The sequence below is a fragment of the Ixodes scapularis genome, unplaced genomic scaffold (assembly GCF_016920785.2).
Source record: "Ixodes scapularis isolate PalLabHiFi unplaced genomic scaffold, ASM1692078v2 PGA_scaffold1__304_contigs__length_218370807, whole genome shotgun sequence".
NCBI lineage: Eukaryota > Metazoa > Arthropoda > Arachnida > Ixodida > Ixodidae > Ixodes > Ixodes scapularis.
This window is the reverse complement of record NW_024609846.1, coordinates 190,183,023-190,207,001: the sequence shown is the minus strand read 5'-3', so window position 1 is coordinate 190,207,001 and position 23,979 is coordinate 190,183,023. Positions and strand designations below refer to the sequence as shown.

Here is a 23,979-nt window from a genome sequence, read left to right as displayed (position 1 = left end):
CGCATTTGACCGCTGTCCGAAGGCTCGATGGGCTGTAGAGGGGACCTGCGTCATCGCGCCCCGAGAACCAGCACCTTCCGCATCCGTAGTCTGAAGAAATATTTTTCACTCGGGAGGTTTTTCGACCATATCCAAGCACTTAGCGAGTCATCAGGGAAGTGTTGCGATTGGCAGTTTAGAAGATCCGACTTTGAGCCGCTGGCCGCTGATTTATTTGTCATAAAGTGCGTTCAAAGAAATCCATAAATCGTTTGAGCAGCCTCGAAATTCTTCAGGCACTCTCTGCGCTTGATATCACCACACATCGCGACACCAGTTTTGCACGGGCACTTCCAAAATGAATTGCCGTTGAAATTAGTAGGTAAGCTAGTTCAACACGTTAAGACTCTCTGCAAAAAACAGTTACTTAACCGAAGCAAAGTACCGAAGAATGAAAGCAGACGACGGATGTCACCGGGCAGCCGCAGTCCCCATTTGGAAATCGGGACGAGTAGAGGCGCAGAGCCCACCAGTGCCAGCCAGTCCTTCCCTACAAACAACAGTCAACCACAAGGGGTGACGGGTAGTCATGATGGGCGATGAAGTAGACGGTAAAGGGGCAGGCGATAATGGAGGTTGGGTTGCGGGGGCTACGTAGCTAACATCATGACCCCCTGCTACAAGTCTATCCTTCTTGGTAGGCATTTCTTCCGAATTTTGAATACGACACAAGTTCAACTTTGAGGGCGTGTGTGGCGGGCCGCTACAAAACACTCTCGAGGCCCTGGCCCACCGAAAAAGGCTAGGCTGTGCTAGCGAACCCCATGTATGAAAAGCGAAAAGCTTTCATGCCACGATGCTTTTGGAGAGAAGTAGTTGTAGTTGTAGTTGTAATTAAATTAAATTTTAGGCACTTCACCCACATATGCAGGATATGTGTGGGTCTCCATCGACAGGACAAGTAGCCTGCTTCTTGAAGACCTTCCATGATGATGTGCGACATTGGCAATTACCGTACGTGTGATTATGGATGCCTTCATCTCCCTGCAAAAATAACCCATAGACGACAGCAGGCATCGCCTATAGTATGCAGTGCCAGGAATTAATTTCGAGGGAAAGGCCGTTCCCAAGCTCCTTGAGAAGCTGCATGGTGATGCCCTAGTAGAGGGGTGGCCAAGCTGCGGCTCTCGAGCCGCATGCGGCTCTTCGCGTGTTAAAGTGCGGCTCGCCGCTGCCTTCCTTATCTCTCCTTTCCCCCCCCCCCCCCCCTTCGTCCCTTCCGGAGCACTTCCCCTAAAAAGAAATGGAACACATTTTAAATCGAAAGACCGGCTGCGGTTTGATAGTGTTGTGCTACTGCTGCCTTACGCTCAATTGGACTGCTTTTGACTCAGATAGATCGAAATTAGTTCAAGTTTCGTTTATTGCTCTAAACAAAAGTCCCCCCCCCCCTTTGCGGCTCTTGAAAAGTTAGTGATTTTGTTTGCGGCTCTTAGGCCGAATCAGCCTGGCCACCCGTGCCCTAGTATGTAATACACTGGAGTGGCTATAGGTAGGGCTCCATGTTTTCAGAATATGTTTTTTAGTGAAACTCCGAAGGTGTTTTCTCTTTTTGTGCAAGTAGAGGATAATATTTTTGTAGCTTATGAAAGAGTTCACATTGAACGCTGCGCTGCATGCATGCTATTTAGGAGCACGGGGATAGTTTGACGCTCTTCTTGATGAGAAGAACGCACGCGAGAAAATAATTTCCGGTGCAGCCCAGAGTACTCACTCAGCAAATATATGCACAGTTGCTAGGCTCGCACATTTGAGTCCGCACACAGCACCGATTCAATCGAAACATACAGGGAGGGCATTTTGCTTCCCAATGGATTACGGCTGACAGATTGCACAATCTTTTCTCGATGGGCTAGATCCGAGCGATGCGATATTGCGTTGCACCTTGTCACTGTTAGTGATGCCAGTGACGGTTCCTATGGTAAGCGTTGCGGGATGCTCTTTTTGTCATATGGTGTGTTATATATCTAGGGTTGATAGTATGCAATAACCGATTTAGTTGTTAAATCAAAAAGTCAAATTGGACGTTTAGTGTTTATACAGTGTAAGGTTGGTCTGCCAGTTGGGGCGACACTGGTTTATACTGTAGATGAGCAATTTTGCCAGTGCAGTACAACTGCTAACCTGGGGTCTTTAACGTGCTCACGCAGTAGTGACACACGACCGCACACCGGTACGATGCTCATCCAGATCGAAACGGGCAGGGGTGGGGCTCGAACCCAGGATCCCTGGGGTTCTGCAGCCCGAGCTTTCGCTCCACGCGCGTCGAGCTGGGTGCGCGCTTCAGCCCACTCGGCCACCGATCCCCGTTGTTGTAGATCGAAATGGATTACCCAGTTGGTCATGGAAGCACGTCGAATGAGAAGAACATAGAATAAACTCAAATATATGGTTCACCTAACAAAGCTAGTGAAAGAACATCAATGATATGCCTCCCCTATAGGGGATCCAGCCCACAGCCTTTTGATTAAGAGCCCGATGTTCTACCCCTGCACCACTGAATGGCACAACGAACGGCGTTTCATCTGGGTTCTTTTAAAGGGACCATGAAATGACTTTTTTTACTTTTTCCAGATAACTTTTACATTAAACCGTCAATGTTCACTGAATGCCGAACAGGCATCCGTTTTCGTCTCGGTTTATTAACTTCTACACAAAAAATTACCGAAATATCGACTTTTTCTTGACCGCAAAAGACGCCGTGACGTACGCTGCTTCCGGAACCGGAAGTTCTCTCATCGGTAGGAGATGGGAGCGTTAGCGGCGACGAGTTGGGGTGCGCCGGTAGGTTTTACTGCGCCGATGTCACCGACGTATTTTCTAAATCGGCGCCTCTCATCGCCGCATCGCACCTGAGCGAAATTCAATGAGATACGTTGCGCTACAGCGACAGCATGGGACTAGTCCCATACACCGGTATGCCTGTTGGGAAGTGCAGCGAGTCTTCCGGTGAAGACTTCAGAAGTCAACCCAACTGTCATTGTTGGTAAAAGGCGGCCAGTGTCAGTCGTTTGCAAAGCGACGTAGATGGAAACAAATTGCCGCGGCGTTTTTCGCGGTCTCGGAGATGCAGGAGCGAGCCGACGTTAAAAAAGATACGTTTGAACTACGAGTGTCAGCAAGAGCCACGTAAATACCTGTTCACACTCGGAGCGGACGCGCGCGTTTGATGGAAGTGCTGTATTCGCGCTGTTGGTAAGCGCTTCGGGACCGATCTTTTACGATTGCAACTCGATACTGACGCGACACTCGGCAAAGAAAGGTTGGACCGGTATTGCACGTATACCTCCCACGAACTGTTACAGCTCGACAGTGACGTGCAGTCTGTCAGAATAAAAATGGCATACCAATAACAAAGAGTACATACCGTGTTACGAAGGTAATCCATACAGCGTTTATTTCAGCTCTATATCACACAAAACAAGAAGAGAGAATCGACGAGGGTCTCTTTTCGACGAGTGTTCGTCAACACTGCCTCAGAAAACAAGGGGAAGAGATTGACCTCACCTCTTAATCTAAAATTGAGGTCAGCGATCAAACTATAATACGGGAAGGGTCCACAAGGGTAGCACGGGCATATTCCATTCAGCACGCCAGCCGGTCGTAGGCAGGCAGACGGTCTTGCGACGAAGCAACGCTGCGCCGAGTCGGAGTGCCTGCTAGGCCTATATTCCGAGAGCTTCGTCGGAGCGGGATTCGCGGCTGTTGTCGCTCTTCTCGGGTGTTTGTGGATCCAGCGTTCTTGTTCGTCGTGGTCTGTTTTAAGTACATTTTTTTTCTTGCTGCTTAAAGTCGGCACGCGCGAGATGAACACAAAGAAAAATAAACGTTCAGTCAGTCAGAGTTTTGAGAGTAAGGAAACCAAAGGAAATAACCGTTCTAAGTCGGCCCTGCCCTACTGCGCACGCGCAGTAGTTGCTTCGTTTACCACACGATAGATGGCGCTTGGCTCTCAGCATTATCAAATTTGGCAATTTTCGCCACACATCTCTAATTATGCTACAAAATGTGGATCTGAATATTATTTAACAAAACGTTTAGGAAACATTCGCCGGCTATTTATTGTTTACGATCGCGGTGCTGGTGAGGTAGGCTCTTACCCAATAGGCGACCTGGATTTGGCTGACGTGCTCCATTTCCGCGCAAGCGTCGTAGTGAACAGGCGAAGGAAGGAAGGCGCAAAAGAGTCCAGTTTTCTTTTAAAAGTTCTATAGCAAATAATTTTTTTTTGCTCCCTAGTTTTGTGTTTTTGTGTTTCTTTTCACACCTTTTACGACGTGCGGTGGATGAAATTCGATTTTAAAATCATTTCATGGTCCCTTTAAGTCATGCAGCTTTCGCGGTACATTCATGTGACTCACGTGGCGCTTGCACTCGCTAGTCGTGCCCGGCGGCCGACGTGCTGTAGTGGCAGGCTTCCTGCCATGCTTTGTCGTGTCTTAGCATGGACTAGCCGGAGTGCTTACAAGTGCAAGCGGGCGCCCTGCGTTTGATTGCGATTTGGTTGCACGAGAGCTCGAGCAGGAGGGACACCAGTGAAAGCAACTAGCTTGTGATTGTACCATTACCAGCTAGTTCATGCTAGGGTAAGACAAAAGGATAGTGTTGTCGCACGTTTTCTTCCATTTGGCAGCGGAAAAAAATTTAATGTACCTTGTTCCAATGAGCGAATTCGGAAAACAGGTTGTGTGCAGGTGTGTGTCACGGGAGTGATTAAAATCTCATGAACCCAGTTACAAGCTTTGCAAGTCTTAGTATACTCTGTGTCATCCGAGTTTTTTCGTAGTATCAAGGTGCATTTATTTCTTTGTTGTGTCTAGTGCTTAACACTATCGCGCAGTCTATGTACAGCATCCTGCGAGCTTTGATTGAACATATGTGGCCATACTGCCTAGGCGGCAGGCTGTCCTTTCCAGCATGCCATGGGCATACTTGTTTACACTTCGCATTGAGCAACTGTGTGTGTGAACAGTGTTAGTGACAGCCAGGCTAGCACTTGACGCTTTGTTCTTAGAAGTGAAAGGCTGCCATCAAAACGTTAAATGCAAGACACATGTGCGTCGAAACAATGTCAGCCAGCGTGCAAACGGTAGGAAAGATGGCTGCTCCGGCGTGCTGCACACAGCACTTTGCGACAGATGCTTTGGATCTTGCATAGGTCGGGTCGTTCGGGTGGCTCCGCCCAGTGCAGGCAGATACGAGGAAAACTGAAACTGTTTTACGTTTAAAGGGATGGTGAACCGAAATTTGGATTTCAAAAAAACAATGCTGGAGATGTAGGCGGAACGCTACAATCCCTACAACACTACTAGTAAGGCGATATCTCAAATGAACGGCCGTATTTTTGGAAAAAGAAGTCGAGATGGAACCAGGCCGACGAGGCGCGTGACGTCAAGTTACCTAGTTTCCTCCTCTCTTCGTTTCGCTTCCTCAAGGCTGCGAGGCGGAGAAGACGCCAGGCCGTTCCCTCTCCTTCTCGGAGAAACATGACGTCAACATTCCTGCCAAATGCGCCTCTTTTTTTTAAAACTACGGTCATCCGTTCGAGATATCGCTGTATGAGTGAAGTTTTGGTGTTTGTAGCATCCCGTTGCACGTTTCTGCCGCGCGTTTTGGGGAATCCAGATTTCGGTTCAGCATCCCTCTAAGCTCTTGTTGGAATACTAAGCTTTCATAGGGTTCTCCGAAAGACCTTCAAGTACCTTGTGCTCGAATGCCGGAACCATGCATTATGTCTAACTTTTATAGATAATTATTTTGTTCTCAAGATCCGTTACTTGTGGCTCCTTTGGGCGAAAACTGCACTGCGGTTCAATGAGATGAGGGTTGCTGAGAGTCGATCTGGATTTGTTTGTAATTTCGAAGTGCTTTTTGAGCAAAGATCTAGCTTCGAACACGAACAAAGCCTTCATTGACGAACTGGATAAAGCTCGGGAGTGCGTCGTTTATTTGGTGAACAAACCCTTTATTCCCTAATGGGAGCAATCAAAGCTAACAAAGCCGTAAATGAGCCGGTACAATTTTTTTTTTCAATCGGCGTTTGACAGTTCTTTAGGTATCGATATAATCGCAACATGACTGAAAGGATGGTATCCAAACGTTGTAAATTAATCACGTTCGAGCACCGCGTACAAACCTCCGGTTGCACCACTGGTGGGCTCCATCTACCTTGCTGTTCACAGGAGGAGAAATGGGAGGAAAGAGTCTAGGGCACTTTCCTCCCATTTCTGACCATTTGAAGCATGCAATCGTCGATTCATCTCGCCTTTCTTAGTATTTTCTGCCACAGCCACGGACGAGGTAAAATATGTTTGTTCGACGTAAATCTGTATGAGTGACTTTTTATACGTGGAACCGAAATATGCTGACGCCTTCAGGCTAAACTGTGCTTCTAATGTAGAAAGAAGTGCACAATGAGATTAGCTAATCACGCAATGTGCTGGTATGGAGCTTGCAGCTGTGGATACTGTTTCACAGGAAAATATGTTTTGTTTCGCTGCAGTTTGTGTCATCAGACATTGCAGCACATCATACCTACGACAGACGGTGGTGCCTGTCTTGTGCTGAAGACCTTCCAAGGTGACCTGGCCAGTTACCGTACTTGTGAGCATGGGTGCTTCCGTTACCCTGCAAAGGTAACCTCTAGACTTGGGCAAGTATCGCCTCATATGCCATGCCAAAACTTCCCTTTGCGGGGAAGGTCATACCCAAGCTGCACCAGAGCCTGCGTGGCTACCCCTAGCGTGACATATAACAGCGTCACTATAAGCGGCATTCTGTGTTTCCAGAATTAGTTCTTTGTGGCATTTGGAGGGTGTTTTCTGGAGCTTACCTTTGTCGAAAACTTGATGTTTCTCAGAGCTTGTTTTGATTAAATTCTCAGTTTTTCAGAATAATTCAGATATTAAATTTGCTTGCTGATTTTCCCGATTCTCAGAAAGTCAAAAGAGACAGAAATAGTAACCAGACACAAGTGTATTAATTAATTTGTAGTCTCAATGATTACAGAAGGACTTGCCTGTGCCTAGATGAGGTTTCTTTAGCTGAATATGGCGGTGTGACTCTAGATGGTCTACGACTCGCGGTGCACCCTAGTTAAACCAACTCTCCCATGACAAAACTTGCAAACCCGGGTTACTTATCCAGGTGTCGGTAGATTAAGCTATCAGTCTCCTCGATTCGGTCACTGAAAAAATTTGTTTTACCCACCTTTTTAAAGGCTCCCTGACATACTTGCTACCCACAGCCGTGGATGCCACGGGAACGTGCTGCGCATCATGGCTGTGCGGGGTGAAGGGAGAAATCTAGAAGGTTCCGCCGCCTTCGCGTGTCCCGCAAAATCTGCGGGCTAATGGCTTCCTCCGTGATAAAAACTCTACCCCTCTTCACGTTACGAAGCCCAAATGGTTCGTTCGAAACTCTTATTCGTTTGGAGCCTGGCTAGCACCACCACATCAAAGAACAGAATAGAACATATTTCTTTCGTGCCGCTGAGGAACCCTTGGGGTTCCGCAGGCTTCATTTGTTGCTATCGAAATTTTTCGAATCAGTTGGAAACAAGTTCTATTGCCAAAACCCAACCCCTCCCCACCCCCGACATCACATATACTGATGTCACATAGACTAGGGGAACACAACTACAACATAAACAGAATCACTTCTGGGCACTTAGGCATACATTGCCAAGATTGCAGATGTCAAGCAGAACTGAAGAAAAAACTACCCTGCAATAAGTAAAAATAATAATTAACTAATTAGGGAAATTATTAAAAGATTTCGAGGTCAGAAGAAAACTGTGTCACTAAACCTTGTCTGAATTTATTAGAAAAAAGAATTAGATTATCTTGCATCCAGATGAAGCCAAAAATAACAAAAAAATCTTATTGTTTAAAGAGACAGGCGCAGGTAGAGAAGGAAAAATACAAGTCTGAGTTGCAAGTCAGTGCTCCATGAATGTCTTTTCCTTTTGTGTGTGCCTGTGCGTGGTTGCGAATTTTTTGCACTGTGGAGGATAATGCAACACCAGCTCGCCCAAACCTCTATCATAACATATTTTTAATACTGCCAGTTGAAACTTTCACTTGGAAAATATGATGAGGACCGAATTTGAATATAAAATGTCGCCAAACAATTTTTCGTGGACGTAAGGTTTTGGTTACGAGGTCAGTCATAGCTACTGGTGTGTTTAGCCAATTTTGAGGCAAATTTGTCACCTTGAAAAAAATTACAGGTCTACTGTTACATTCCTCTTAGCCTCCTGAAGGTGTGAATCATTGGATTGAACCCCTACCACATTGTTTTGTCTCATAATTGATGCAGGTATCTTCTTTTTTTCTTCAACTCAGTTAGACGTAGGAGCTGCCAAGGCGTCCTGTCCCTTTCACGTGAACAGTGGCCAGCACTGGAAGAAGCAATCTTTGGACTGCTGTAATCCATTTTTTGGGCAAGTAAATAAATTAATTTGGTTCAGAGGCCTGGTGTTTGCACAGCAGCTCCACAGAACAAAAAACACAAACACAATTTTTTCTGTGCCCAAAGCCTTCGTAGCTACTTGAACTTATTTATCTGAGCTTTCAGGTTGCAATGTTAAGGCAAGATGCAGATATAGTTAACGTCTCTCTAAAAAAAATTGGGGGCAACTTATGCTTGGACGTCTAGCTTGATCAACTTGGAATGTCCAGCCGAATTGAAACAAGGATCTAGCCGAACTGAAGCATTGAGCCGAATTGAAACTTGTAGCCGAAGTGAAGATTTAGCCGAATTGAAGCGTCCAGCCGAATTGAAACTTCTAGCCGAACTGAAGCGTCCAGCCAAATCGAAACTTCTAGCCGAATTGAGGATGTAGCCGAACTGGAACGTCCAGCCGAATTTAAACTTCTAGCCGAATTGAGGCAATAGCCGAATTGAGGCTTCAGCCGGATTGGGACGTAGCCGGGAAGTGGTGTAGGCCCTGATTGTCTTCGTCCTTTGTGGCTTTTGACAGACGCACAACGAGACGGGCAGAACAAGCGCATGATTCATTTCTTTCGATGGAGGCGTTCTGTCTGTGTATGCGAACATGATTTTTTCCCTCTTTTAGTAGTTAGTTGTTCTTGCCTTGACTCGGGTCCCAGAGGGTGCGTTGTCGTTGTATGCCCACTATTTTTTTTTTTAGTTTATGGTAGTTTTTGCGCTGATGGGGTATCAAAGTAGACAAAAAGAAAAAAAAAAAAAAAAAAATTGCGCCTTGACAAAAAAAAAAAAAAAAAAAATTTGTTGCGATTAGGAACGTTTTCAAAGCCCGGAGCTGCTCGCCTTCGTTCCCGTGACATGTCGCTCGCTTTCGCGTAGCACCCCCCCAATTCTAAAGGCTACTGTGTTCTTCAGGGAAGACGATTTTAGGAGTCTGCAGTGTTACCACAGGTACAGGATTGAGAGCGTAACCCACGCACTTGAAGAGAAGGGAAAGCTCTCGTCTTATCGGGACCCTCTTTTATGGGTTTCCACGTCGCGATTGTCCTTCAATATCAACTGTCGTTTATTTCTCACTCGTGGCTTCCAAGTACTGCACGCAACTAGTGAGATAGGGTATAGTCATACATGATTAACACGATGCATATCTCTAACGCACAATAGTTTTGCGAAATCAAGGTTTCGCTGAAATGGATAACTCTCACGTACAGTTTGACGCGCAATACCTTTGACGTATTGACTCGCAAGAGATGCCCCCAACACGGCTGAGTATGGCAGTGTTCCAGACCTAACATCTAAATTTTGTTGCCTTACCTGTTACTATTTCACGCGCATTTTGAGCCATATCAAAATGAAAGCGCATGATGAAATGAAAGTGACACTCGTTTTCCGCTCGATGGAAATTTCACGCCAGCTCGCTGTCTTTGCTGGTACCTTGAGCGTTTCCCAGAAATGCGGAGAGCTAAAAAAAAAACAAAAACGTACGATGGCATCCTTTGCACACTCATTACTTCTATAACACCGAGCCACCTCGTATCCTTTTGTTTTTCTTTCATGGTTCCAATTTCTTTCTGCGCATTACGGCTGTTACGACACTAAGTCTGTCTGCACCATCGAATTTGAACTTAGGCTCAGATCAGGGACGAACCAGTTTAAATCAGGAAAATATAATTAACACTGTAGCAAAGTAAATCTATCATATCGACCGGAAATACGATTTGCCACATTCCGCTTGAACACATATAGTGCACAGCGAATGCAATAGCGAGTCAGCGTGCAAAACGCCGCCATACTACGCTACCATATCACCTAAATGATTTTTGCATAGAACCGAGCAAGGAAAAGAGAAAACAGTTATTCATTCACATAAACGAAGCAAATTTATTTAAAGCCCGGACACTCCCTACGTCCAATCTAGCTAAGGTTATCAATAGACTCGACCATGTAATTTGTCTAAACAGATAAAAGACGTTGGCAAAATGATAAGATTGAATAAGTGAATCTAACGCACGTATTTTGCCAACCGACAGTCGGACGCCTTCAATACCATTTCCAATTTTCATTGCGCACCTTGGACACACTTTGGGGAGCAATACATATTTACATCGCCGCCCGAAGTCTTCATTGAACGTGTAGTGCTGACCAAAATAAAATACTAACCTGACTCTCAATCGCTCACCGCAATGGACGATTTTGAAGAGGCGGTACTGTAGGTCACTTGAGATATATATATATATATATAAAAGAAACATGCTATAGAAACGAGCGTCATAAAGAAGGGGACCGTCATTTTTATTCCTACCTCCGAGCAGAAACGAGCGCCACCCACTGCATCACACAGTGCAGAGGCCGGACTCGGCCACCGCGCGTATTATCACTGACGTCCGATGCAATGCACATTGAGCTGACTGACCACACACATACCAAGCGCGCGTGAGGGTTGAGGGAGAAGAAACTTCCTCCGCCGGGAGAACACGGCACATTTCGGGGATCTATTTTACGCAGCGGATAACGCGGGCCTTTTCACACTTCGATACTGCGCCATCTAGAAGTTTAGCGTTCAACCACGTTGCGATCCGCGCGCCATCTGGTGGCTGAAACGGACGAATAAATAGAGGTACCGCGCCCTCTTAAAAGTCCCTTATGTGAGACTGAGTCGAAAGTTTTAGAAACATCGGGAAAAAGCGTCCACGTGAAAAGATTATGGTCAAATTCATTATGAAGAATATAAAAAAAATGTCTTCAAGTAAGGGTTGGGTGCCTTTTCTGATAACAAAACCGTACTGTTGAGGAGACATAAGATTATTGTTTTTCTAAGAGTTTCGCCAGTGAAGGCTAGAAACATAGAGGACTGTAGCTTTTGATGTTACCACGATCCTAATTTTTATATAAAAGCCTGACAATTGCTGTTTTGAGCTCTTCTGGAATATTACCTGACTTTATGAAGCCGTTTAACATCTTTAGTATCAGATACCTCAATGGTGCACAATTTTTACCCAAATCAGCAATCCCGACGTTACCAATTCCAGGAGACAATCCCGGCTTGAAACTAAGCAACATACTATGTAGACCTTGCTCTGTAATCTCAGGAAGGAAGGCAGACGATACATTCACCGAAGCTCTTTGGAGAAACAAACTTCTATATCGCGTGAAAGTTTTTAAGTTTTCCCGAAATGTACACTAAACGCCTTTGCCGTGGACTGTTTGTTACAAGGGAAGTATCTGGCGATGGTCTCATCGACAGAGTGTTTCGTGCTGTGGCCCTGGGTAAATCGTTTACAACATACTAAGTTACACGGGGATCATAACGTGAACCAATGAACTTCTGCTTAACGTGGTTACGTTTAGCGGAGTGAATTAATGCCAAAACTTTGTTGCGCACACTTCGGAATTCATTTCGCAGGTATATGTTGCCGGGAGAGCGACGGCAACGCGTCCGCAATAGCTCTTTATACTTGATCGCGGTGATATTGTCATTATTTAACCATATATGCTCCGCACGTCGCTTTCTGATAGTAATTACTTTTTTACTACACCTTGTAAAAGTCTGCCACAGATTGATAAAGTTTATGTAGAGTTCTTGATTTGAATATATTAGTAAATTTTTCTAATTATAACAAGAGATTAATTTGTCGAATAATTTCCGATCGACAACTTGTATAAGTCTTTTCTTCCGGAACGGCGTCTCTAGAGGCGTATCGTAAACTTCGGTAAAGTAATCATCTGCCAGTTTCTGCGAAATGAGAGCAGATTTAACTAAAAGGCCGTGAGTGCGTATATTCACGTGGTCCACACAAGCTGAAACAAGTTGTTCATTCAAAGTTTCCTCTCTGGGAGGTGCTTGAATTGTACAGTTGAGACCCGATTTGGAGAGGAGAATCAAGTACACTGTTAGCAAAAGAATTACACCATTTTCCCGAGGGGAACCATGGGGTGATGCGGAGCATCGTTCCATCACACTTCATCGGAAGAACGGAGTAAAGTGGAGTCAACAGCGGTGATCTGAACGCGCGCAGAAATTGGTTTGCTCTTTATGTTTATACAGCCTTGATGGAGATGCGCCTCAACGGGTAATCGGTCTCTTAGCTGTAGATGAGAAATTTAGCCAGTGCAGTACAACCGCTAACCTGGGATTTTTAACGTGCATCACGCAGTAGTGATCACACGAACGCGTGCCGGTACGAAACTCATCCAGATCGAAACGGGCGGGGGCGGCGGGGACTCGAATCCAGGAGGTTCCCAGCGCAAACTTTCGCTCCACGCTCCGAGCTGAGACACGTTAGCCCACTCGGCCACTTCCTCCCCTTTTTGTTTGTTTGTTTGTAAACGTCTTTATTGGGGCTTTTCGAGGCTGCTCTTGTCCTACGGCATCAGCAGCGGCGGAGGAGAGACACGGGGGATTTCTTTCCTTGGCGGGCCGTGTAGAAGCAGGGCTCCAGGCCCTCCGTCTGCTTGGACGAAGAGGCAGAGTTGCTTCCACAGGAGTTTCCACAGGAGGGTAGACTCCAGTCGATGTAGCTGGGGGGTCGGTGTACTGCCGGTAACTCCGACAGAACGCGTTCCCGGGCTGTGCCACAGGTTGCGCACTCCCAGACCAGGTAAGAGGTGGTCGCCGGCACTGCGCAGGCTCGGCACTGGCCTTTCTTGGGATCATCGCCGAACATTTTCTGCCTGATGGCCGGCGTGAGGGCGGTGTTGGTGATAATCCGCCTTATGGTGACCTGTGCCCTGCGGTTCAGGTCTGGAGGCATCGGTGGAATCTCTCGGTTGTGACGGTTCGCGGCGGCGGCGTCTTGTCTCAGTCGGAGGAGGATGGCTTTACGTTCCTTCTTGGCAATTGCCGCTAATTCCGCGGAGTCTGGTAAGTCGTCCGGCGGGCCAGTTTCACTCGGCGCTAAGGCGTGTCTGGGCTCTTTTGTGTTGTTGGTTGCGTCTGACACGGTTGATCTGCGCAGTGCTGCTCGTGCCTCGCTGTGAGCCCATTCGTTCGCCCGGATACCCGCGTGTGCCGGGACCCTGTCGACTCGTAGTGTGACGTTCCTGTCATGCAGTAGGCGTTTCGCGACGTCGTGAATATTTCGCACCCGTTCGCTCTGACTCTTGATTGCGTTACGGCACTCCAAATATGCCTCCCTGGAGTCCGTGTAGATAGTGATGTCCGTCACCTTTGTTCCGACAGAGTGACGTTCCTCTGCGTGTATCGCTGCTCGTAGATTGGCTTCAAGTTCGGCCCCCTTCACGCCCACACCCGGGGGCAGCGCGCACGCATCCACTTCGAGGGTGGTGGTGTCAACCCAGGCTATTGATGTTCGGAGAGGGCTTCGGGTTTCTTCCGGTGACGGCTGTTCTGCGGCCGCGTCGGTGTAGACCTCCCCTTGAACGCGCACAGCGCGCTACCGCTCCTTATATTCACACTTGAAGGAGAGGAGACTAGGGTAGGAGAGTTGCGCATGCGCGCGCGGTGTAAGTAGAAGCGAACGCACGCGAAGTGCACGTAGCTGGTAGAGAGAGAGAGAGCGGAGAGAGTAACGCGCAGCTGTTGGAGAGAGGGAAGGAGGAGAGTTGCGTATGCGTAGTGTGAGTGCGGACTACGGACGCCGTGGGACATAGACCCGAGCAAGAGATGCTCCGCATCTAAAATAACACGCGCAAACGTGTAAACCGTTGTCCCATGGCGGACACGTCATAACGTGCTCGTTTCACACGTAGTGATGCATGTTATCTGTCTACACATGACAGCTGAGCGTGTTGGCTGAGCGTGCTCTGAGCGTGCTGCTCATAAAACATTGCGGCCAACAGCGGAGAACAGTCGAGACAAGCCCAGCGAGCCGCGCGCCTTTCAGTCGGATTGAGAGCACACAGGAAGCATTTGTTTTCGTTCGATGTCTTTTATACACAGTAAACATACTCCAAGCGGCGGACGTAGCTACGTGCAAAGGTGTGTACGTGCGTCGTCGGCGGTCGGCGGCGTCGGTAGCTACGACGCAGTGCGGCAGCGGTGGCAGTGCGACGGAGCCGGTAGGCAGAAAAAACGAGTGCCGAACTTACATGGACAAATAGCTCGAACTAACTATTTGGAATGGGGCGGTAACTTGCGCCACCTAGCGATATTTCTAGCGCTCTATAAAAAACAACAACAACAACGAGTTTATTCATTCGCTACGACCGATCGCGAGTAGACAACAACCCTACATATATCACAGACAACACGAATACCACGGATCACACAGCACCGACGTATAGACAAACACAACACCAACGTTGCGCGCGACACTTTCTACTCAACGTGCTTTCCTCCCCGCGGCGTATATACGCTTGACATGTGCGGGTGAGCTCTTCAGTCGCTGACCGTTACAGATTTATAGGAGACACAAATCACGGCGCAATGAACAGCCATACATAAGAACTGTTTGCATTTAAAAAGTACGGAGGCAAAACCTATAATGTTAGTCCGTTGCGAAAAATAACGATGTATTAGCAATACATCTTAAACCGGTCCTGGATAAGTTCCAATATTTGTTATTTTCATGCTAGATCATTGTTATGAGCAGTCCGACTAGCTTGAATCAGATAAAGAAAAAAACAAATTACTAGGATTTTATCATTTTGTTATGAATAATAAATGGCAATAATCCTTGCGCAAAGTATTTTTATATATTCTAGTGAAGGACATCCGCCCAACAGTTCACTTCGCTAGTTGCAGTACCGGAGCAGAGGCCTTCTCTTTTGGGGCGTTTTGATGCAGTTTGTTGTCGTATGTCGTGTCGGTGTTGAGTGGAGCGGTCGGGCTTGGGAGTTTGTGAACGGTGTTATTTGTGGTCACCGGTGTAACGCTAATGCGTTTTGTTTTATTTATTTATATATTTTTTTATACCGTTATCTTTCCGAATTTTGCAAATTAACGGGCTCGTGGCACTGCAATAAGCTGAATCGCGAACTCCCCCTCTGTCGACGTCGTTTTCCTGGTACCCCTCGTGAATACTGCAAGCGTTTAAACTTATTGCTTTGTAATTTTGAACTACACAAGGCAGTTATCTCGTTGCTCTGGTTTGATTTATAACAGCAAGGGAAAACGCTCGTAGGTCCCGCCCTCAGTACAGGTTGGACATCTTCCACACTTTGACACCGGATAACTGGATGAACGAGGATTTACATTTACCTAAGAGGTCACTCTCGCCGCTTCCTCACCGTTGACCAGCAGGATCAGCTGGCGACAAGCCGCGGATGAAAGGATTGAGCATCAACATCCCAAGTGCCCTCGGTGCCGACGCGGGCGATGCGGGTTTCTGTCAAACGGTAGGCCACCACAAACCGTGACCGTTCGAGCTCTTCGTCATAACACGTGTTGCAGAGAGCAGAGAAAAATACAACTACATGGACTACCGAACCAAACGTAGTTATCGTAAATCTTGATTGTGATTGCGCCATTGTAGATAATTTTATTTGTTTTGCTGGAGAGACGCAAACGACGGGCATAACAAAATCGTTTGAATAGTCCGCATATTTTGCAAAAGCATTTACGCAGTCATTTGCGAAAAGCGCAAAACACGGAGTCCGCACCGCCCTGTCTTCCCCTGGCTTTTACCTGCTTTAGACCAGTTTGTACCTGGTAGTAGGAAGACCTAGTGTGCCTCAATGCCCTTCTGTTTAGGGTGATGCCTTCGTTTGTAGTACCCGATGCCGACAGCACGCGCCCACAGGGAAAATACAAAGAAATCGCAGGAAACAAAATGTCGCCGTAACACAGTCAGCGCCACGAGCGCGTGCAGGGACACACCCTTTCACGCGCTTCAGAACAAAAAATAAAAATAAGCGTTCGAAACAAAATGGCCAGATGTCATCACCCCAAGCAAAGCGCACATGTAGGCACCCTAGGAAGACCTACTGAAACTGAAATTATGGGCAGTGCCAGAGAGAAAAGGGACAAAGTTAGTTGGTTGTTCATGATTGACGAGGAAACAGCGCACCCTCAGAACAAGCACTCTAAGCCTTCATGCACACGAAAGAAAGAGCCACTTACACAGCGCTGCGTAAGTGGCTCTTTTTTTCTTGTGCATGAAAGATTAGAGTGCTTGTTTTGAGGGTGCGCTGTTTCTTCGTCAGCCAGGGACAAAGTTGGGAAAGCTTGCTCGCTCTCCCCAATTTCCTTAACTCTCAAGTGACTGTACGTTAATAAATGCACCAACGCCTTTTTCCAAAATAGAGGTAAAAAAGCCATGTTCACTACGTAAAAAATGGTCTCAACTCATGCATCTGTGGGCAGGGGGCTATATGTTGCACGTTTTGGACTCCCAGGCAACTAGGGAGAAGAAAGTGACGTAGATGTGAATGAACGTATCTTAGCAGCAACACGTATGGCGTCATCAGCGACTCCACCAACCAACATCCCAACAGCGTTGTTGACGTCACTTCCTTCTCCCTATTCGCCTGGGAGTCCAAACGTGCAACATAGGCCCCCCAAGGTAGGAAATCTTGCCCTAATTTAATCACACCGCATAATGAGCGCAACAAACTCGCACGCGATATACAGGAAACTATCGATGGTGACTCAAGTTTCTCTGAAAGTTTGTATAACCGGTCGTTTGCAAAACCGAATCATCTACTCGAGCGGCGTGCGTCGCTGTGCAAACGCAATCCAACACGAAGCATAAAAACGGCAGATTTAGGACAACAATCCGGAGTCCATTGTTCAATTAAAACGACGTAAGTTTGTTGAAAACGCCCGCAGTTTTTTACTCACGGTATGCGTCGGGATACTTCCACATTTCGAAACGAACGAAGGAAGATTTAATTCTAAAAACGCTCGCTGCGTCCTTTTCAGCTCTTTTTCGCACCGCCGTGTTGCACCAAACAGCACGAGATCGCCGAAGTCAACGCAGCGCTGTGGTGAGCCTCGGCTTGTGGTTGCGCATTCGTGGAGCCTGTGACTCCCTTCGCTTTCCAAGCACATACGACTATTACGAATGATACTTTCCGTCTTGCGGGCACATCACAGGTGCACTTTTCCGGTCAAATCTTGACTACATGGGCTCGCGAACCGAGCAGCTTCTCCTCTTCCCGTCGAACCAGAACAATACTATCGCCATGTTAAACGTGCGTTGTTGTTAGATTTTTCCCACCAAATGAAAACAATGAAAACAAACCGGATCTAGCTTCCAGCGCACATCGGCATTGCACCGTGGTCAAATTTTCTCTGTCAGCTCTAACTTAAAGATGACCTACAGATGCAGCAACACTGGCCACCACGGAGCGCCGTAAATTCTGAGGACGGTGCATAAGAAGCGGCGGTACCTTCTCTTGCAGTCGAAGGGTTGAAGCCAAAACGAAACCAACTGCAATGTCACGTGTTCAGACCGAGGGCACCCTTTATACATTTGTTGTAACTCTTTAGAACGAGTAATTAGACCCCTAAATTTATTTTTGGTGTGTAAGAAACAAATATCAAGACCCCTAAAATAAATACAAACATGGCGACATGAGGGAAGCCGCATTGCCATCGACCAGAATCAACGGCAGCAATGGCTGCAAGTAGGCTGCGTATATTCGGCACCGATTCGAAGTACAGTGGGCGTGTCCATGCAGTGACAACACGGACGTCAAAATAACGTTATTTCGGGATTTTGTTTAATTATTTTGACGTCCGTGACGTCAAGATGGTTTATATTTGTTGTAATTTTGACAAAAAAAAATGGCGTGCTTTGCAAGTTTTCACACCGGCGGCTAGAGAGAACTTCGGCGCGCACTTTATGAGATGAAATTTGGTAACGTCATTATGGAAATAGACGCGGTCTCCTTAGTGCTGTGTTCAACGCCCGGAAAACATCGTGCCTTGCGAGCCGTCGTCGAACGAAAGTTGAGTGGTTTGCGTTTTCCTGTGATGTGATCTCTTCGTTCCACGCGTCCGAGCTGTTTCTTCATTTCAAATCCATTTGGCGCCCCTGCCTACATTGTTGAAGCCTGCCCTCACGATTAAAACACACATCACAAAAAGCTGAAAGCCCGCCGAAGCACCAGAGCTGGCTGACTTGCGAGCTAAACCTAATTCAACAAAACCATTTGATCCGACAGAATAATGTGCTTGATCTTACATTCCATGTCAATAAAGAAATGCGCTGTCTATCTTCGTCACTACATCTTTTATTCTTTCGTGTTTTTCAAATCTTTACCAACTCGCGTCCGATCGAATGCCCCGATCACAACAAATAGTTGGTCGTGCTCCGATGGCCCTAATCATCAGCCGGTAAGGAAGTTACGTCAAGGAACGTCATATCCTGAAACTTTTAAATTATATCACCACCTCTAGTTTCACATTCTGGTGCGCTTGCAGCTTCCTGTACCCCTGGAGGTTCCCTGCGATCGTACTCTGTATATCATGGATTTCTCGCCGTACGCGAGTCCTCTCAAAGGCGGGAGTTGTGTGCAGAAAAGGGACAGGCCCGAGCACATGACAGCGAAAAGCGTCCTTTTTGCACGAGCATCCGTGCGAAAGGACCATTCTGTGGAGCTACGCCTTCGCAACCGTGCCTTTGCTGCACACAACTTATTAATAACCGAGCCGTTCTCGTTCTTTTTTTTTTTTGCACATGACTGTGAAAGAAGTGTCATTGTTGTTTTCTTCTGAAACAAAACTCAGACGCGAGACAAAAGCAAACAGATATGAGTTTGCACATTCACACCTTTTTCACCCTTGTGCGACAGGTTATAGCTGGTCGCGATTCATCAGCAGCATTTATTTTGAAGCTGATGGGTACCACAGGGTGTGAAAGAGGTGACTTGCAGCTTTTCCAAGGCAGCAGCAAGACACTACAAGCCTTCGCAGCAACTGGCTAGCCAGTGCCGCTCTGTTCTGAACAGCACTGCGTGCCAAACAGAGGGTTTATGCAAGCTTTCTGGGTGGCGACGCTAGCCATGGTAAGTGCATTCTATGCAGCTTTCTTTTAGGGATATATGTGGCTTGCAGGCCATGTCGTTCATGTGCCACCCTAGGGACAGCAGTGCCAGGAGCAGGGCTGTGCTGATGGATATCACCACTGCACTGTGTTTTCGTTCAATAACTACTGACAAAGAACCAAGTACTTCCAAAAGATTCTCAGTTGTACTTTGATGAACTCCAGCTCGCTCATGAACAGGTGGATAGCACAGGTGGCTTTTCTTAATGGTCCGTGTTAACAATGTAACCAGACTTCCTTTTAGTTTGTGACGTTTTTTTCCGTTGCGGCTGACTAGCATTGCAGTAGAGAAATATGAAAAATAGTGTAATGTTTGCATTAGTTACCTAAATTAGTTGCAGGAATAACTGCCTACATTCCCGCCGACTGCATTTCTGAGAGGAATAGCCTGGACTAGATAGCTCGCTGCACTATGTCCTTCCACCTTAGCATGTACAACTCGGCGTCTTCCGCTGATTATCTTATGTGGCTGCTTCTGTGTTTGCCTAGGCACTCAGTTGAAATAGTGAAAGCTGTCTGCTTTAAACATAATCCCCATGAAAGCCAGTGTGAACGTAGCTGGGGTAGCCCCCAATATGGCTTCTCTAGCTCAACATAAGTAACGTTCCTACCACTGTCGTGTTCACAGAAAAGAGACCTGCTTAAAAAGGTACTCCAGCGATTTTCTGAGCAACCCCACCTAACTATATTTTTGAAATCGCCATCCTTTAATCTTTCCGGTATGCTATTTACTACCGCGAAATTCAAAATAGTTATTGTGAAATCAGCAAATGAAAATGACGCCAAAAACCAAGATTCCAATATACTTGCGCTTTTCATTGCCGTGACGTCACGGCAGGCACGTAGACAGGATTTCGTTTCAGGGGGGCGCCCGCCTATTACAAAGTGCTGTATGAAGGGGGGGGGGGGGGGGAGAGGAGGTCCCAGAAAAATGGAAGATTTCAGGCTGGGGCCACATGCCCCCCCCCTCCCCCCTCCCCCCCCCCCCCCCCCCTTCCGGCTACGTGCCTGCATCACGGGATGGCAGGCTTGCGATTCGAGCGGGCTGTCTAGAAGTGAACTATGATGACTATTCGTTTCGTGCTGCTGCGCGGGAGCTAAATTCCAAAGTATACTTTTGACACCATGAAACTGTTTGTGATCAGTTAGGAACAGTCTACAGCCCAAAGAGTAAATCCCCGCCTTCCCATGACGTCACAATTTCAATGACATCACAATTTCAATGTTGCCAGTAGAGCTTTTCACTTTGAAGAACACGATGATGACCAAAATTGTAAATTCTGTAACTTTGCGAAAAAAAGCTCTTTTGGCCAAATATTTGTGTTTATATTTCACGATGTTTGTTTGTGTGTTAAGTAGGTTTTTAGGCAAATCGGGGACAATGAAGAAAACGCCGGAGTACCCCTTTAAAGGGGAAATCTACCGACTTTTCGAGCTACCTAATCCAAGGGCATAATCTGAATTCGGGTAGCTTCCTGATTCCGAAATACTATCTTATTCTCCCAGATTCACTCTAGTTAATTAAAAAAATTGATATTTTGTTTGTTGCCGAAACCGAAACATCGTTCTCCCTAGGTGTTCCCCAGTTTTCCCCGCCGCCCAAGCGTGACGTCACTTGTGTGCAGCGAGGCGCGCGGCCGACAATCGGGTACGCTCGCGCCCACCTTTCTCACGTCTAACAGCAAGAAAATCTGGGCGTTCGTGGTGTTTGAAGTTGATAATTATATATATTTGGACAAAGTATGGCCTTGGTCTACGTGCATAACTATAAGAAAGCAAAAAAAGAACAACGGGAGCAATTGGAATTTTTATAACACCGTGTTTGGAACTCGCTACGCTCAAGCCGCGCCTCGCTAGTTTCGTGATATTGCTGGTAAATCCGTTCCCTGTTATTAGAAGATGGCTGGCAAACAAAGGTCGAAAAGTCGCGCAATACATTTTTGATGAATTGCCAAAGCACCGCGGAAAATGCTTGGAATGTGGGTACAGATGCCCCACACGCCCGTATGACCTGAAGGAATGTGCCATTTGTGTTATATTTTCTTATGAAAAGTTACTGTTGCAGGCGTCAGCACGTGTAACTAATGCTTAAACTTTACACTATTTTGTCACCATGATTTTAATGAGGTTCCGCTAGGGGTAGTATGTTTGCCAGAGAGTTTGCAGTTGCCATACATAAATTTAAAGAAAAAACATTGACTACATTTGTCCTCAGTGTTTTTATAGAACACACATCGCTATCAACATCACTTTTTATTTGGGTGGGTAGCACTTGTCTTGAGATGTTTTACTTCCGCATGTCCAAAAAGCATCCTTGCCGGGCAACTGTCAACAGTCTAGTAACCAGCCAAAGCGGGACGGTAATGTTGGAGATATGAAACAGAATAGTACCAAGTGTTAAATATTTATTTGTTTGCTGGTCTGCTAGGCATCACTGAGGTGCTTTGTTTGGCTGTGTGCCTTTATTTTATGCTAATAGAGTGTGCTGCATCTACAACTACTGCTTAGTCGCACTCGTGCAGGGGTCTACGACAGTTGACCGAACACCATTCCATAGAAGCATGTTTTCAAGTAAAGGTACATTTTCTCGAAACTCAGTTTGCAGCAACATTAATTATTGAACAAGGATCGCCATTTAGTGAATCTATTCGATGGGTATAAGCAAACCTGGAAGCACCTAAATGCTAGTGAGATTTACTGAGGCATGTTTGCCTATGCTTTGAGCACTCGCTCTTCTCTCTTAGGATGTAAACCAGGCAAAACGTAAAAGTATTCTTGCGAAAACAGCAGGGTTGCGACGTTCACAGAACATGTCCATCATACTCTGAATTTGCTGGCCGCCCGAGCGAGTGATTCGCTGACTGGCTCGGCTTCACCGTCGGCCAAGGCAGATCAAGCAGTCGAGTTCGGTGAATTGTGTTTTCCTGAAAACAAATTTGCTAAAGGGTGGTTTGTCGCCATTTTCTCTAAACTGTGTATTTTTGAAAGGATTCAATAAAATGGGGGTTTCTAAACCGGTGCTTGAGAAAATAGGTGCCTCCGCTCAGGCCCTACACACCGTTGTTCTCAGATCTATCAGTTGACGAGCACCACAGAAAAGCAGCGTTCAAAAGCAGTTCTCTGTTGCTGGCAAGCAAGCAGGTAAAGGTAGATAACGTTTCTAGCGCCATTGTGTCAAGGCCTCCACGGTCAACAAAGAACATTTTTGGAACGACACTCTTTTTGCATCAAGTGCTGTGAATACCTTATGTTTACGCAATTTTGTTTAGAAAGTCGCTCAGTACATATTAGTTTCTGTGCACTTGAATACACGGTGCCATTTCTTCTTTCTTGGAAGCAGGTCGATATGCTTTATTTTGATTTATAACAAGCTTTTGATAAGATCAACCGCAAATCGATATTGTAAAAAACTTTATTGTATAGTGTAGCATTGCCACATTTAAAATTGTTTAAAAACTTTAGAAACTCGCAAGATGAGGACGGCAGGGAGAAGCTTTAGTTGCCCTCGGCAACTGAAGCTTCTTCCTAGGCAAGCATGCCTCAGAACCACAATAAACACACTTTCCACCGCACGTAATGTGCATCCAACCTTTCATTAGATCTGTCCATAGAACGGGCCTATAGTGTAGCAGATGCCATTGTGCGGATGTGCCGCAAAAAGGCGTCGGGCATTTTCCGAAGCTTGTCAACTGACCTAGATCTAAGAACATATGTACACACATTGCTACCATTGCCAGGCGAGTCCAGACATTGTTGGAGATCTACAGTGTTTGCTGAGAAATGTTTTCACAATGTTCACACTTTGGTCAATGCAAGCACATCTTTTGTAGCGTGAGCTACACTGGCCGAGGTTCAGCAGTCTTGCGTGGCTCGCATAATGAGCTGTGCGCCGTGCTGCGCAAGCGCGAGGGGCAGCGACGTCACACGGCGCTGAGCTGGTGCGCCGGAGCCGCCGCCGCTGCTGCCACTGCGCACGCCTCGCCGGTCTGCGCATGCGCGAGGAGCAGCGACGTCACACGGCGCACAGCTGGCGCGCCGGAGCCACCGCCGCCACCGCGCACGACTTGCCGGTCTGCGCATTCCAGAGGAGTGACGTCATAGCCGCGGCAGACCCACTGGTGCCGCCGCGTGCCCAGCTGCGAGCCTCCGTTGCGCAGTAGCCGAGTCTGATGCTGCACCAAAGCCGCTTTGTAGCGCCTCTCATTTTGTGCGCAATAAGCTCACGCTAAGTATATCCTGGCATAGCCGAAATAATTTTCAGTAATATTGACTAACATTTCAGCAATCAAGGAAGTTGATACCGAAATATTGAAAGCAATAAAGAAATTAAATCTAGGCTGTTCTTGGGGTGGAGATTTTGTCTTGTTTTACTGTTAAGAACAGCACTGATTTTGTTTGCCCCATCATTGAAGCATGTATATCACCCGAGAAATCTGATCTTCCATCGATGTGGAGAAAGCTTACTGTATTACCAGTAAAGGAGGCTGGTGACATGTCTAGGGTAGACAATCATTGCCCCATTTCCCTACTGTATGCTCGT

The 23,979-nt window shown here is 46.7% G+C and overlaps 1 pseudogene; it reads right to left on the bottom strand.

The window, feature by feature from the left end:
* Window positions 1–12,852: 12,852 nt before the first annotated feature.
* The window catches only part of LOC120841193, a 76,942-nt pseudogene continuing 65,815 nt past the window's right edge, over window positions 12,853–23,979 (bottom strand).